This window comes from Onychomys torridus, chromosome X (genome assembly GCF_903995425.1).
Source record: "Onychomys torridus chromosome X, mOncTor1.1, whole genome shotgun sequence".
NCBI lineage: Eukaryota > Metazoa > Chordata > Mammalia > Rodentia > Cricetidae > Onychomys > Onychomys torridus.
The window spans coordinates 112,855,773-112,871,360 of NC_050466.1; the positions used below are offsets into that span (position 1 = coordinate 112,855,773).

A 15,588-nucleotide genomic window follows, 5' to 3' on the forward strand; every position below is an offset into this window, starting at 1 on the left:
ACACATCTTCTGACCTCCACAGGCTCCTGCACATACATACACTCAGACACACACTTGGAAATTGAAATAAATATTTTAAATGAAATATCATATACTTTTGTACGTAGTTTATCAAAAAATTGCTCGGTTGCCAAAATTATCTTTCAGTAATCAAAATTATTCCAATCCTCCCCACTCTGTGTTCTCTCTTAGCTATAATAATGATGTAAAAGGTATATTTTCAGTGTTTTAAATTCTGATTAGAGTAGATCTCTTTACATAAAGGCCTCTGCAGAAGGCCCAAGGTTCTCTAATGGGTAAAAGGAGTGATTAATTTTTTTACTTTAAGCAATAGAGCCTGTGTTTGCTTTTCTCAATACTGACTTTTAAATGCATTGGTGGTTTTGAAAATTATATCCTAGAAAATTTACATCTTCACATTTGGAATTCCCTTGAATTTCATTCAGTTTAAAATTTTGTTTGAGTCTGTCATTTTGGGAGAGGAGGAATAATTGAGATGTAAAGAAAAGCACAAGGGAAACAGATAACATGGTACTTGAGTTAAAACTACCTTGTTGTAGATGGATATGTAGACTATGTAACACATATGCAAGCATAATGGGCATTAATCTGAAATCTAGATGCTCAAAATTAGAGATCTATTTTTTCTTAATTGAAGTTAATTTTGACTTGAGCCACTGTTTAGGGGAACTACATAGAATAAAAGGGGCAATTAGAGAAATATTATATAGTTTTATAATTTAAGCAACTAGTCTATGATTATCCATCTGCTCAGGAACCTAAGATCCCTAAAGATAATGCTTCTCTTTTATCCTTGTCATACTCAATATGCTCTTGGCATTAGCAAATATTTGCTCAAAATCTTTCAATTCAAGGTCCAGAATAGAAATAGATGAACTACAATGAGTCATGGATAGGATCAGAATGAGAAATTTTACAATTTAAGGTCTGCGTGAATGAGCACAATTTCCTCTGTTTCCCATGTCTACTTAAAGTGTGTGTGTGTGTGTGTGTGTGTGTGTGTGTGTGTGTGTGTGTGTGTGTATGCATGTGTGTTGGCTAGTTTTATGTTAACTTGATACAAGTTATAGTCATCTGTATATATCATATCTCAAGGTAATGTGAATACTTCTATATGTCTATCCCATCACGTACTTGAGATGGGAAGCAGATGATCGACTGAGAGCCAGTGTTTTTTCTTCTTCTTCAGATGTTTGTATATGGTTTGGGCATATGTATACTAACATATGTGTATGTTTTCCTGAGAGTGCCTGTGTGTGTATACGTGCACATGTGTGCATACACATTAAGACTATCTAGGTTGATTGCTTTGTAGACTTAGTTCTCTTTTATAATAACTATACAAGAAGATAATTAGGGAACATAATAACAAAAAAAGAGGCAAATGTACTTGTCTAATCCTAAAGAGAAATTACAGATGGAATAGCCCTTATATAAAATGCTTAGAACAACAAATCTCAGGTTTTAGATTTGTGGACATTTACATATGTGCCATAAAATATCTCAGGGATAGGGCACAATTCTAAATATGAAAATCCTGGTGGTGTTTTGTTTCTTACCTTATTTGCACAGCCTGAAGGCAATTTCATACAATATTTTTGATATGCTTATGTTTTGACTGTGATGCATCATATGAGGATCCTTTGGTGGCACTTGAAAATATTTCTGGTTTTGACTCAATTCAGAGTTGTTGGGTTTTTTTTTTAATTATAAACTAAGGATGTTCAACATGTACTTTCTATATTCTCTTAAAAGAAACCAAAATACAAATGTTTCAATTACCATTTACGACCACTGTGGGCACTACAACTTTCTTTTGTCCTGTAAGAGTTGTGAGAACACATTGCATGGAGAGAAGTAAGATCTCCTAAAACATGTTGATAAGACAGTTGAATGATCCATTTTTATGATGCTTCAAGAAGTTTGGTGGACTCAACATAGAATGGTAGTTATAAATACTTAGCAATAGGTGGTAGATGTCCAGAATTTCTGGACAGAAGAACTCAAATGTATTATGATTATCTTCTTCAGGTCATGTTTAAATAAATACGCATAGATGTGATGGTTTACTGGTTTGTCTGTAAATAAGTATACTTCATCCTGAGTAACAGCTCAGAAAAGGTGATTTACAACATGTAGCCATAGTCCAAGAAAACAAAACTTCTCAGCATGTCTTTCTTAGTAGACTTTTAGAACAGTGCACTTTCACAAAGTCTCACATATCTATGACATATGGCCACAGTTGTCATAATCTGTCTCCATGACAGTTTATAGTCATGATTAAGTCCTTCTAGACCCAGGAATAAAAAACTTCTTGTATTGATTTCAATCATATATATTAAACTCAGTAACAAAATCATAATGTATGGTCAAGAAGACAGTAGAGGGGATATTTTGAGAAGCCAAAAATGCTTAGTAAATAGGCAGAGACAAAGATAAACAATGGAAAGAAGTAGCAAGAAAGACCAGGAAGAATGAGGAATCAAGAAACAGAACTGCTATGAGATTGGAGATCCATTAGCTACTGCACTACAACAAATCACTGAAAATTTAATGGCTTAATAGGACCGTTCATGACTACAGTTTGCGCACTTGCCTCAGCAAAGTAGTTCCCAAGTCTGCTATCACCCAAAGCCACTTACGCAATTGCAGTCTTCAGGTTGCATAGGGATGTAAAGGTTTAGCATAGCTCTAGTGACATGTCAGTTAGTTGAGACAATCAGCCCAACAATCAAATCTTACAGCCTAAGGAGATGGACAGTCAAATTATTTGCATAGCAAACACAGTGTTCAAAAGAATCCAGAAAGAAAGAAACAGGCTCTCTGGAGACCTGGGTCAAAAGTCACACAGTGTCACTTGTTCTACATTCTGTTGGTCAAAGTCTACACAGAGGTTAATTCTACTTCTAGATAGGGGTAACCCACATAATATGTGTGTAGATCTACTATTACAGAATTTAAATACTATAAAATAATGTCATTAAATTTAGCATAGTCTTAGACTAAATCATTTTTATAATCTCTTTATTGTTTCATAATTTCATACATACATGTAATGGTTTTAATCAAATCCACTTCTGCCCTCTCCCCTTCTAATTCCTCATCTGTCCTCAACACCACTTTTTCTCACAACTTCATGTTCTCTCTTAAAAAACAAAACAAAACAAAACCACTGACACTCCTTAGTGCTGGCTGCCTGTGCATCAGTGTAGGACCATCTACAGGAATGTGAGTAGCCTCAGAGGCCTCATCTCTGAAGAAAATTGATGATCCTTGCCCCAGTTGCCAATAGTGAGGGCTGGGCTTTCATGAGTACCTCCCCCACCCATGATGGGATTTGGCTGGCTTAATCTTATGCAGGTCATGCATATGCAGTCAGAGCCAGTGTGTGTTCAAGTGTGCAATGACCCTGTCATGTTCAGCAAATACTGTTTTGCTATGTGTCCAGTGCTTTATGGTTCTCTTAGTAGAGTCTCTATTTAACATGTTTTAGCTGTCTTGGTTTATGTTAATCTCTTAAAATTACTCATAATGAGAAATATGTATATTTTGTTCATTCACTAAGCACTACATGCCTGTCGGTGTCAGATGCCATATGATTTATCTATTACTAACCTTAAATGTAAATTGTTTGCTGCTTTGCTATAATAATTGTTGAATGTTCTTTGTAAGTGAATTGCTCACCCTTGATACAGAAAAAAAATTTCATATTATATTTAATTTATCAAAACCACAAGAGGTACCCTTCCCTATCAAATGCTTACAATTCTCATGCCCCCACTCTCTCTAATGCACAGAGAAACAAATTAAATCACATGGAATTGGGCCTTATCTGGGTAGGGGGAAACTGGTAAGGCTTATTTAAATCACGTTCAAGCATATAAAACACGTCTTCTTCCCAGGAAATCAAAGTTAGTAGAAGATGAAATCAATATGGCACATAGTTAAGTGCGAATTATTTTATGTGCCATGTTAACCATTATGTAGACTGACTCTAGAAAACATGATTCAATTGCCATTACCATCAACTATATAAGATTTATGGATTGTTACCAGTTCCTATATAGCTAGAAGCCAGAAACCAAATAATACACAGGATACATATTGCTACAATTTCATTTTTCTACAACAATTTTTGTTTTGATGTTGTTTTCTATGGAGGCTACCTAAAAGCAAAAAAACCTATACAGAAATCACTTAAGCCATGTCATTTATACTTAGTAAGAGTCAGTTTTCCTATAAAATGCTCCTAACAATATTATTTGAACAGCTTTGGCTGTATATACTCTTTGAGTTTAGCAATGTTGTTTTTCTAGATTGGATTCTAACAGCTGCAAAGTCATTGGATTATCATGGCAGTCATGCCTCATCAATACAAAGGCCATTTAAAGTTTATTTTTAAAGAAACTTTAAGAGGAAGGCTCAAGAAAACATAGGGAAAAAGTAAGATCCATTGGAAAAATAATTTTGACATCTCTTTATTTCCTTGAGATGTTATTCCACTTTTACTGTGTATCCAAGTATGGTATTTGTGGTGGTTCGAATAAGAATGGCCCCCATGGGCATAATGTATTTGAATGTTTAGTCACCAGGGAGTGGAACTGGTTGAAAGGATTAGGAAGTGGGAAGGTATAGCTTTGTTGGAGTAGGTGTGGCCTTGTTAGAGGAAGTGTGTCATTGGAGGTAGTGGGCTTTGAGGTTTCAAAAGCTCACACAGGGCCAAAACATATCCTCTCTCTGTCTCTGTCTCTCTCTCTCTCTCTCTCTCTCTCTCTCTCTCTCTCTCTCTCTCTCTCTCTCTTTCCTTCCTGATCAAGATGTAGCTGTCTACCGCCACTCCCCATCATAATAATAAACTAAGCCTCTGAAATTGTAAGCAAGCCCCAACTACATGCTTTTTTATAAGAGTTCCTTTCGTCTTGTTTTCTGTTCACAGGAATAGAACACTGACTAAAACAATATGCTTGCTACCATGGGAATAACAAACACATATAAACACCCTCTGTACCTGAGGATGTCAAAAATCTAGTTGGTGAGACAAGCACTAGATATTTGACTATAAACCAATCAATACAGTGTCTTCCACAGCATAACCTTAGGTAGATCTTTCGTATCTAAATTTCTCACTACCCCTTTAATTTACACAGCAGTATCGTCCAACCCAAATTAATCATGCACTTTTCAGTTACTATACCTTGCCTTTCCCACCTGGATGCCTTCACTCATCATTTTCACTCTTTGTGGTTTTCAAGGCTTAACTGCAGATGTGCTTGCCTTCACGTTCACTTTTCTCCTGATTACACAGACCATTCCCCTTCACTTACCCCAAGTTCAATGTTATTTCTCCTTGTCCCTCTTGAATTCCACATTAATTTTTCTTCGATTCATACTATCATTTTGTATTTTCTCTGCAGTTCACTCAGTTTGAAGTCACAAAAACACAAGCATCATTTTGTTTTATGGCCTGTAATACCTTGCACTTATATAAAACTCAAAATTCCTGTTAAGTTGATTAGAAGATGAATACACAAAAATATTATCTGCCACAATATATACAATAGATATAAGAGTCAGAAAAGAATATATATATATCCTATAAATTAATCACAACCAGAATTTACCAGCTAAATCAACATGTCCATTATTTTGCATAATGTGTTTCTCATATATGTAAAAGCACATTATTTAGTCAAAAGTATCATATTAAATTTCCTTATAATTCCCAAGGGCTGTCTGCTACTCATTAAATCTTGATTTTATGTCAGGAAGAATTAATAATCTCCCCTTTGAGTGAATTTGGAAGCAATAAGGGATTGAGCAGAAATATTTGAATACCCTCTTGGTGGTAAATTGGATATCCAATTGTCAACTTAGTCTTAATGGGAAAGAAAAGAATAGATTGAATTTAGAAGCTGGTCTTTACTTTTTAATATTTCTTCTTCTTTTAACTAGATTAAAATGGAAGGACATATTTCTTTTTCAGTACAGGGGGAAATCTGTTTTCATTAAGTTCAGGAAAATTCACAAATTCTAATGATACTTAATATATGGAAAATCCAAATCCTTGAGTCTAGAAATTGGAGGGAAAAATATCTGTGTTCAGCAACAATAAAAAAAAATAGATTTGAATGAGATTTATATAGGATTTTTTTTCCCCGAAAATTGGAGACTCTCTGTCCTACATCCTCTCAATTGAATTTTGTTGTCTAAATTGGTGATAAAAAATACTGGTACTCCATATCAAAGATAAACTCTTCTATCATTACCATAGAGATCCTATCTTACATCACATTAATAGAACATAGCTCTTGGAGTTTAGTGTCCACTACATATATCTGTACCCTGATCTCAGATTTAAAGTCCATTGAAAGTTTAAAGAGTTGCGAGACATGGATATTTCCTCTTTACTCCTTTTTTCCTAGCCAGCTTCCACCATGTATCATCCCTCAGTGCATGTAGCTGGCATTAGGCTGCTGTAAGAGATGGCCTTCCACTAGGAACTCAACAATTAGAATCACATTTTCAGTGAGGAAGTGGTTCTATTGTATGGTTTCATGGATGTTACTCAGTGGCACATTTTTCCCCAAACACTGAAATTAACTCTCTTCTTATGTATTTTAAGAGGACTTGGTTAGACACACAACTCCAAATTATTACTATCCAGAACTAACTTCTGTACTAAGCTTTTTAATGTGGGTGTCACTTACTCATGTAACACAACCAACATTTTACTTTGCACTAAGAAAAGAGATCTCAATTTAAGGACCCCAACCAGACAGATCTGAAGGCTTGTAGATGCTCCTTTTTCCCTATTTTTATTCCACCCTTAGTAGGGTTCATTTCATCTCCACCCAGACTGGTAGAAAAGCTGAAGAAATTATTTCTCTCTAGCTCAGATAAACTCATACCTACCTCAAGCTCCTCCTTGGATGTGGAATCTTTTATCTGGCCAACTTTAAACCTTTCTTTTGTTCAGCCTTTACTTTCTTTCTTTCTTTCTTTCTTTCTTTCTTTCTTTCTTTCTTTCTTTCTTTCTTTTAACCTTTTATTGAAAATGGATTCATTTCATATAATTATGGTTTCTCTTCCTTCTACTTCTCCCAGCTGCTCCCTACCTCCTTTCCCATCTGGATTCACCCCCTTTCTGTCTCTCATTAGAAAATAGATGGGCCTCTAAGGGATAAATGAAATAAAATAAAAACTAATGCATCAGAATTGGATAAAATAAACAAACACGTAAAAAAGCCCAAGAGAAGGGATAAGAAACAGAGACCCAATGGTTTACACACTAAACTGGAAGCCATATATATATACAAATGACCTGTAAAATATGAGAGAGAGAGAGAGAGAGAGAGAGAGAGAGAGAGAGAGAGAGAGAGAGAATAAAGAGAACAAAAAGAAAAAACAGAAGAAAAGGAAGAGCCCAGATATGACATTATGAGGCAAGTAACTTCCAGAGATGCCATTGGCATCTACTTCTGGGCATGAAGCCTACACTTAAGAGTAGTTTGTTTTCCCAGTGAGACTCCTTTTGATAGAAAGTAAATTTTCATTGTAAGTAGTTGTTGATTGGAGATTGCTTCTAGGCTAGGGATGGGGGCATGTGCCCACTTCTCCTTTCAGCTCTAGGACCCCATCTGGTACAGACCCATTCAGGCTCTGTGCATGCTGCCTCAGTCTCTATGAGTTCATCTGCACTTTGGTCATGTTGATTTTAGACGGCTTTGTTTTTTTTTTTTTAGTGTCCTACATTCACTCTGGCTCTTAACAATCTTTCCACCTCTTCTTTCACTAAGTTTTCTGAACCTGGAGGGGAAGGATTTGATGGAGACCTCACATTTAAGCTGAGTGTTCCAATGTCTCTCACTCTCCACATAATACCAGGATTGTGTTATATCTAATTATTGGCCAAAGGGATCCAGTGGGGATCCCCAAACAACTCAGGCTGTTACCAAGAGAATAGATTGCTCTCCAAACTGACAGCAAGCCCCATTGCTGAAAGCAACACTTACACAACTCACTGAACATGGAGAAGTCAAGCTGGTGCCTACATAAAGCCTTTACCACAGCATTCTAGCATCTCTGATACAGGAAGGTACTCTGCATGCTACCAAAAGAGGAGAATGAGAACCAATCCAGCCACAAAATGTATTCTATTTCCCCTTCCGGGGAGATCCTTGTGTCCTCCACCCCCTAAACATTCCTTGTTGCTTAGCTTCTCTAGGTCTTAGGGGCATAACATGATTATCTTTTACTCTATAGCTAACATCAACTTATAAATGAGTACATACTGTGCTTGTCTTTCTGGGTCTGTATTACCTCACTCAGGATGATATTTTCTAGTTCCATGCATTTGCCTACAATTTCATGATGTCATTGTTTTTAACAGCTGAGAAACTGTGTGTGGGATGTAATATATAAGAGAAAAATTAAAAAATTATCAACCCAGCTATAAAGCCTTTGATCCACAATGGTGTCCTGCCTGCAAGATACACAAGTGCAATGGTTGCACAACGCCTTTCTTTCTTAAAGCAGGATAGGACAAGTGATAGAGAGATAGTCACCTGTGGATAACTGACAGTTGTCAGAAAATCTGCCATTTTTTTGCTTCAAAGGCTATTAAAAGGTAACCAGCATGCCTCTTATTTTTCATTGATGCTGTTTGGATTTCTACCTATCCCTATGCTTCAAGCCACACTTTAGATTAGATGCTGATAACCAATGGCTTTTGAAAATATCTTTAATGCCAGTACCTCTGTTGTTGATATTTTGATAATTCCATGCTTCATTTTCAGTTTCAACATTCCAACATTTGCTTCCACACAACTAATACATTATTTTATAAATGTGTGGCAAGTAATAAGAATTCATCTATTCTTCAAAGACTTTTCACAGAGTACCCATTTTGTACCTGAAAAAAATCTAGACCCACATAAACTATGACTTATATCCTACAGCTAGCAAGTGGAAAGTAGGAATTTACCCCAGACCTACCTAATTTTTAATTATTTCTTCATTGTGCTACTTGAGAATCTTATTTATATCTTCCCTCCACAAATAAGCAATAGTGAGTTTATAATCAATTATTGTGTATTGCTTTTGTCTAACTAATACCAATGGAAGTGTTGTAGTTGTCTGAGTTCAACCACATGTTCTAATACCTGAAAACAGAAATCATACCTTTCTGTATAGTGTTAACTTGTGTATATGTCTTCAGGGCTGACCATTTGTATTGGATAACAAATTTGTGTACTCTTCCCTGGGAAAGACTATTTCTCTTGCATTTAGCATTTATTAGTTACCTGTAGTTATGTAGAGCTGAGGCTTTGTGGTCTTTCTGTAAGCTGTTTTGCATTGTATGCTGTTGTTCTTGTTCAGGTCATGTATAGATAATCATCTTGGTAAGACTTTATGGATATAGCTTCTGATATTCCTAAGAAACATAATCTCACAGCAAACCCTGTTTTTCTGGCTCATACAGTCTTTCTGTTCCCTCTTCAGCAGTGAACCCTGAGTCTTGAGTGCAGGAGTTTAGTTATAGATACAGCATTTGGGACTGGACTCCACACCTCTGTATTTTGATTGGTTATGGTTTTCTGTAATGGTCTCTGTTGCAAAGAGAAGTTTCCTTGAGCAGGGGTGAGGCCTATACTTCTCTGTGTGTCTAAGGACAATTGTTTTGAATGTACTTAGGGATTAGGCTGGTTCAGGAAAAGTGTAAATTGTAGGTTCTTCTCCACCATACACAACTTTCTGGCCCTGGGTAGTTGTCTAGATTTCCAGTACCAGGCATAACTCCCCTCTTGTTGAATGCCTCTAAAATCCATTTAGAGAGTTGTTGGTTGCTGCCAAGATATGCATGCCACTACTGTATACCCTTAGGGTTATCATGCCATGTTGGTCATGGTTACTCATAGGCATCACAGCCAAGTAGGACTTTTGGTTGCTCCTCTCTGTTGGAAACTTTTATGGTGCTTGTCCTTAGGAGGGGAAGCTTTCAGTTGAGTTATACCTCAGGGGTCCCTGGACCCTGTGACTGAAATGCAAAGTATCTTTAGCAATACGGACTTTCCTTCCACCTCTGGAGGGAAATAAGTGGCAATAGCAATAGCCTGTAATGTTTTAGGAGTCCCTTAGAGAATCCTGACCAATGACTCCAAAGAGGGCTTTTCATCCCTGGTATTAGGGTATTTGTTAGATGGTCTTTATCTCTTTAGAGGAAGAATTTTCAGCACAAATGAGAAAAAGAAATCACTTCTTTCTGGGAAAAAGGGACAGAGATAAGGATAGGATGGCAAAATGTTTTCTGAAAATCAAAGTCTAATTCCCCAGTCATTCACTCTTATTCCCCTGCCACCACTCCCTTTTTCTCTCCCCCCCTCTCCCATGGTTTTTGGTAGCTTCTTTAATTGAAAGAGCATTTTTAATCTAGAGCATTTGTTCTTTGCTGATTGTATTAGCACACAGCCTGACCAATACTGTACAACTCACTCAGTGATTCTCAGGAGACCCTTTGTTGTGAGTTCTAATTTTGTGACTCTTTAAATATGTTCTACAGTGTAACACGAATCTTAAATGGGTCTTATTAATAAAAACAAACCTGGAGCTGGGTATTGGGATGAATGCTGGAAGATCAGAGAAGCAGAACAAGCCACGGCCACCTTACCTTGCCAGTTCCTCAGCTGAACTTAACTGCTCCTGAAAGCCTAAAAGCTTAACCAGCTCTAGTTCCTGGTACTCATACCTTATATACCTTTCTGCTTTCTGCCATCACTTCCTGGGATTAAAGGAGTATGTCAATATGCCTGGCTGTTTCCAGTGTGGCTTTGAACTCACAAATATCCGGATGGATCTCTGCCTCCAGAATGCTAGGATTAAAAGCGTGTGTGCCACCATTTTCTGGTCTCTATGTCTATATAGTGGCTGTTCTGTCCTCTGACCCCAGATAAGTTTATTAGGATGTACAATACATTGGGGAACACAATCACCACACTACAGAGCAGAGATGGCCTTTGCCTAGTATGGATGACATGTCAGGAGGGTTCTGTAAGCCATGTTGCTTTTTTTAATCATGAAAGGGCACCAGCACTCAGTGACATGGCCCAGTTTTCTCATCTAATTTAATTGAATGTACAAGGATGTGGGCATTCTGGATTAAATACAATAGTTTGTCTAAGTTCACAGCACTTTTGGAGCAAAGTACATTACTTGGCTCATTTCTTGTGAATAGTTCTATGTATCTGTCATGTGTAATTTTGCTAGCATTCTCTGTGAAAGCTGGTACCTTAAATAATCACCTGTCAAAGGTTAAAATAACTTATCTTCATAAGAATACATCAATATGGGTTTATTTAATTAATATACTAACATTACTCTAAATTGTAAAGGGGTTGCCATTATAAAAACTGAAGATGTTTCCTAACAAAGTAATAACTTCTCTGCAACAGAAATAGTGGTTTCTGGTATTTCTTATTTGAAAAAGGTTAATTCAGAAATTTACTAACTTCTTCGTGTCTTAAAGCTAAGAGTTGATTTACACTTATTTACACTAATTTAAATGAAAACTAATTTTAAAACACTTCTTCTTTTTGGCTTCCACAATCTCATCATTTATTGAATAATAACACATAGTCCTGGTTCTCTTAATAGCTAACCAAGGCAAAGAAACACCAATTCTTTCATTACAGTCTTAACTACTAATATTAGCTCTCAGATCAAACATTACACATCACATAGTAACTATATCTATGTATGTGGATAGATGTATTAGATTTGGTGCCTCTTTCACAGATTAGGCCACACGCTTCTCTATAGTCTGCATCCCCTCCTCTACCAGGAGTTGTTACAGATAGCTGACAGGTAGGCACTTCTCTCACAAAGGAACTGAGCCTTCACCCTCTACCTGCTTCTGTGATCAGAGCAGGAAGCAAGAAGCAACCTTGCTGTTTAAAACACTTCTAGTCAATTCCATTTTGTGATTGTTTCTTTGCTTTTGTTCACCCTACTGTAATCCACTTTGTAATCCATTGGCTTCCCTAAATGCTTTTGGTGTTTGTCCTTAATTGACTCTAAAATGGATCTTGGAGATTAAAGTTTCAAATAAAACTTAATTTTTAATATTCTTGCCAGATTGTGTGTTATTAAATTTGAAGTAACCTAGTGTGTACAACCATAAGGTATTCTGTTTTTGAGTATTTTATATTCAAGCAATTTAGACTTATAGAAAAATTATAAAAACACTACAGATTTTTAGATGTCATTCATCCTATTTTCCAAAAACTTAACATTTTACTATCTTTTCTTTGTTTATCTACATAAGCACAAAAATTACCTTATTCTGGATGTCTGAGTAAATTTCCCACCTTACCCCTAGAACTTAGGCATATGTGGAGTTCCTCTCTTGCCCACAAGGAAATATGTTCATAGCCCCCAGTAATGACTGAAAACCTGGATTGTAGTACGACACTCTATACATAATCCTTTTTTCCTATGTATGCTTACCTATAATAAAGTTTGTAAATTAATCTAATAAGAAATTAACAATAGTAAGTAATTATAAAACATAATATTCGTAACATGCATGGAGAGAGATGGGATGAGATTTTACTGTGTGACTTAGACTAGCATATAATTTAAAACTTACAAATGGTTTATTCCTGGAATTGTGGATTTATTAATTTGGACTGTGAGTATCAAAGGAAATCACAGAAAGTGAAATCTTAGATTTGAGATAGGGATACTGTATTTCTTCAAAATAGCATTCTTTTATGTAAGTTTGTCAGTATTGATAAAACTAATCTGTATATGTAGTAAAAACCCATGGATTATCTTACTAATATTCTTCACAAAAAAAGAAAAAAATCTAGGTCATGTGTTATTGCCCTGGCCAGTGTGGTTTCAGTGGGGGCGACCCACCTGTGGGAGCAAATGAAAGAGACAGGGGACACGAGAGACTGACAGCAAGACGATTTCTCTCTGCAAGGCTTATATAGCATAGGAGTGGAAGGGGCAGGAAGGAGGGAAGGGGAAGAGACGTGGAAGGGGTGCAGAACGTGGGAGACGTGCAGGTTGTGCAACTGCAAGATGTCTGCTAAGGTCACTGGTCAGGGGCCATTTGTTCTGTTGCTAGGCTACCTGACCATGGAATGCTCTTTACATTCGGTTGCCATGGCTCCTGACTGTGGAATGTTCTTATCTTTGGGAGCCTCCGGTTAGTAAACAGGTGTTACTGCTCTGGGGAAGGGCAGTGGGCTTATGACTTGTTTTCTGGTTTAGCTAGTACTTTCCATGGTTCATGTTTGGTTCCTGAAATCTTGGTCCCTAACATGTTATATTTAGTTACTATGTCTCTTAAGCCTCTTTTAGTTTAATGTGAAATGGTTCTGCTGTAAAATATGTATACCCTGAATATAATAACAATGCAATATTGAACAAATATCTACAATAACATCCTCTTGCTCTTCAAAAATATTAATAGTGGGGCTAGAGAGATGGCTCAGTTGTTAAGAGCACTAGCTGCCCTTACAGAATATCATAGTACAATTCCCAAAACACATATGGGGATTTACAACTGCCTGTAACTCCAGTCCCAGGGGATCTGATTCCCTCTTCTAGTCTCTGTGGGCAGTAGGCACATGCATGCAGTCAAAGCACCTATACACTCAAAAAACAAATTAATTAAAATTTAATACTACATCAATAGTTTATGCTATGGTACACATTATCTCTAACTATGTAGATAGCCATAAATATTCACTGTTCCTCTTATAAAGCACAATTCAGTATGGTGCTTGGACAAGGCTTCAACATAGGCATTTAACAGGATCTACAGTTTACTATGTTTATAAGAAATGAGTATGTGTGTTATTCCACTGTTCATGTACTGGGTGTGTTTTTAACTATAATTATATAATGTACCTCACACATGTATCAGCTCATCACCATGTGCCAAAAAGTGAAATGTATTGCTGTAAAATGCATGCAAATTAGGATCCATTCTAATTAAAATAATTAAATATTCACAACATTTTCATAGCATTTGATTTTTTTCCTTTTTAAATATATCAGCATTGGATGTCATTCATATATCACAAATTAACCAATAAACCAAACATTTTTCTATATTTTCTATTGGTAAAGATTTTTATAGCTAAACAATGACAAATTGTGTATTCCCTGTAAGTACAAACACAATTGACTTTTTAATCATGATCTTCTGCTTGTGGACTCAGCAGGATAAGAGAGAAAATATCCAAACCAAATACGACCCAGTTCGCCCTAAACCACAAAATTGAAGCTTTTGACATTTTACTCAAATTAACCTATTATGCACCTGATTTTAAAATGCTCTATGTAATTATTAGGTAAAAGGGGTTTTAAGAAAATATGAGAAGGGCTATTGAGATGGCTGAGCAGTAAAGAACACTTGTCACTCCTGCAAAGGACCTAGTTTTGGTTTGCAGCACCTATATGATTATTCACAACCATCTGAAACTCCAGTAGCAGAAGATCCAATATTCTCTTCTGAGTTCCACAGGCACCAGGAATACATGTGGTACACAGGCAAAACACCCCATACATATATATTTTTTTTAATAAATCTTCTTTAAAAATTAAAAAGAAAATGTGAGAAACATTAAGGTCCCTATTATTCAGCTTCATACCACTACTACAAAATACTTGTGACAATTAACTAGAAAAGAGAAAAGTTTACATAATTCATAATTTTGAAGTTCAATTCCAAGAAAAGATAGCCTTTTGGTTTGGTCCATGATGAAAACAGTGGATGGCAAAAATAGGAACACATCTCAGAGAAAAGGCTCATATATTAAACCAGAAATGAGAGAGAGAGAGAGAGAGAGAGAGAGAGAGAGAGAGAGAGAGAGAGAGAGAGAGAGAGAGAAGGGGGCCAAGGTCCCACATCCCTTTAAAGGTTCTACCACCTCCAAGTGGTACCACAGGCTAGGGAACAAGTCTTTCACATATAGAGGTCTTTAGAATACTCATGATTACCATAGTAGGGACTAGCCCTGAAAGCTGGCTGATGGAATCCTGAAAGTAACCCTTAAACTAAGAAACTAAAAAGCTAAACTCTCTTCTCATTTATTCCTACATACTCTACTACAAGAAATCATCAATGGGGTTGGGAACTTAGCTCAGTGGTAGAGTGCTTGCCTAGCAAGCGCAAGTCCCTGGGTTTGGCCCTCAGCTCCGGAGGAAAAGAAAAGAAATCACCAAAAGAGCCAGGTGTGTGAAGGAAGTACATTCCTATAATCTCAGCTCTGAGAAGAATAAGGCAAAAAGCATCGTAGCAGGTTACATAGCAGAGTATAATCACAAGTTCCCACCCAAGAAAGGAAGGGAGAGGGAAAGGAAGTAACATAGATTACATAAAGATGGTATAGAATCGTGATTAGCTTATGGATTACAGAGAAGTGATTTGGAGGTTTGACTCCTCTGAAATTAGTATACGCATGACTTGGATAAGCTATCTGACTTCTCTCTGCCCCACTTTCTTCATTTATGCAATGGAGATAAATATGTATTTCTTGGGTTCATGAAGAATAA

At 36.6% G+C, this 15,588-nt stretch overlaps 1 protein-coding gene across 4 annotated transcripts in view; it reads left to right on the forward strand.

Annotated features, from left to right (window-relative positions):
• The window catches only part of Diaph2 (diaphanous related formin 2), a 747,093-nt gene that overhangs the window by 688,731 nt on the left and 42,774 nt on the right, over positions 1-15,588 (forward strand). The gene's annotated exons all lie outside the window — the stretch shown is intronic.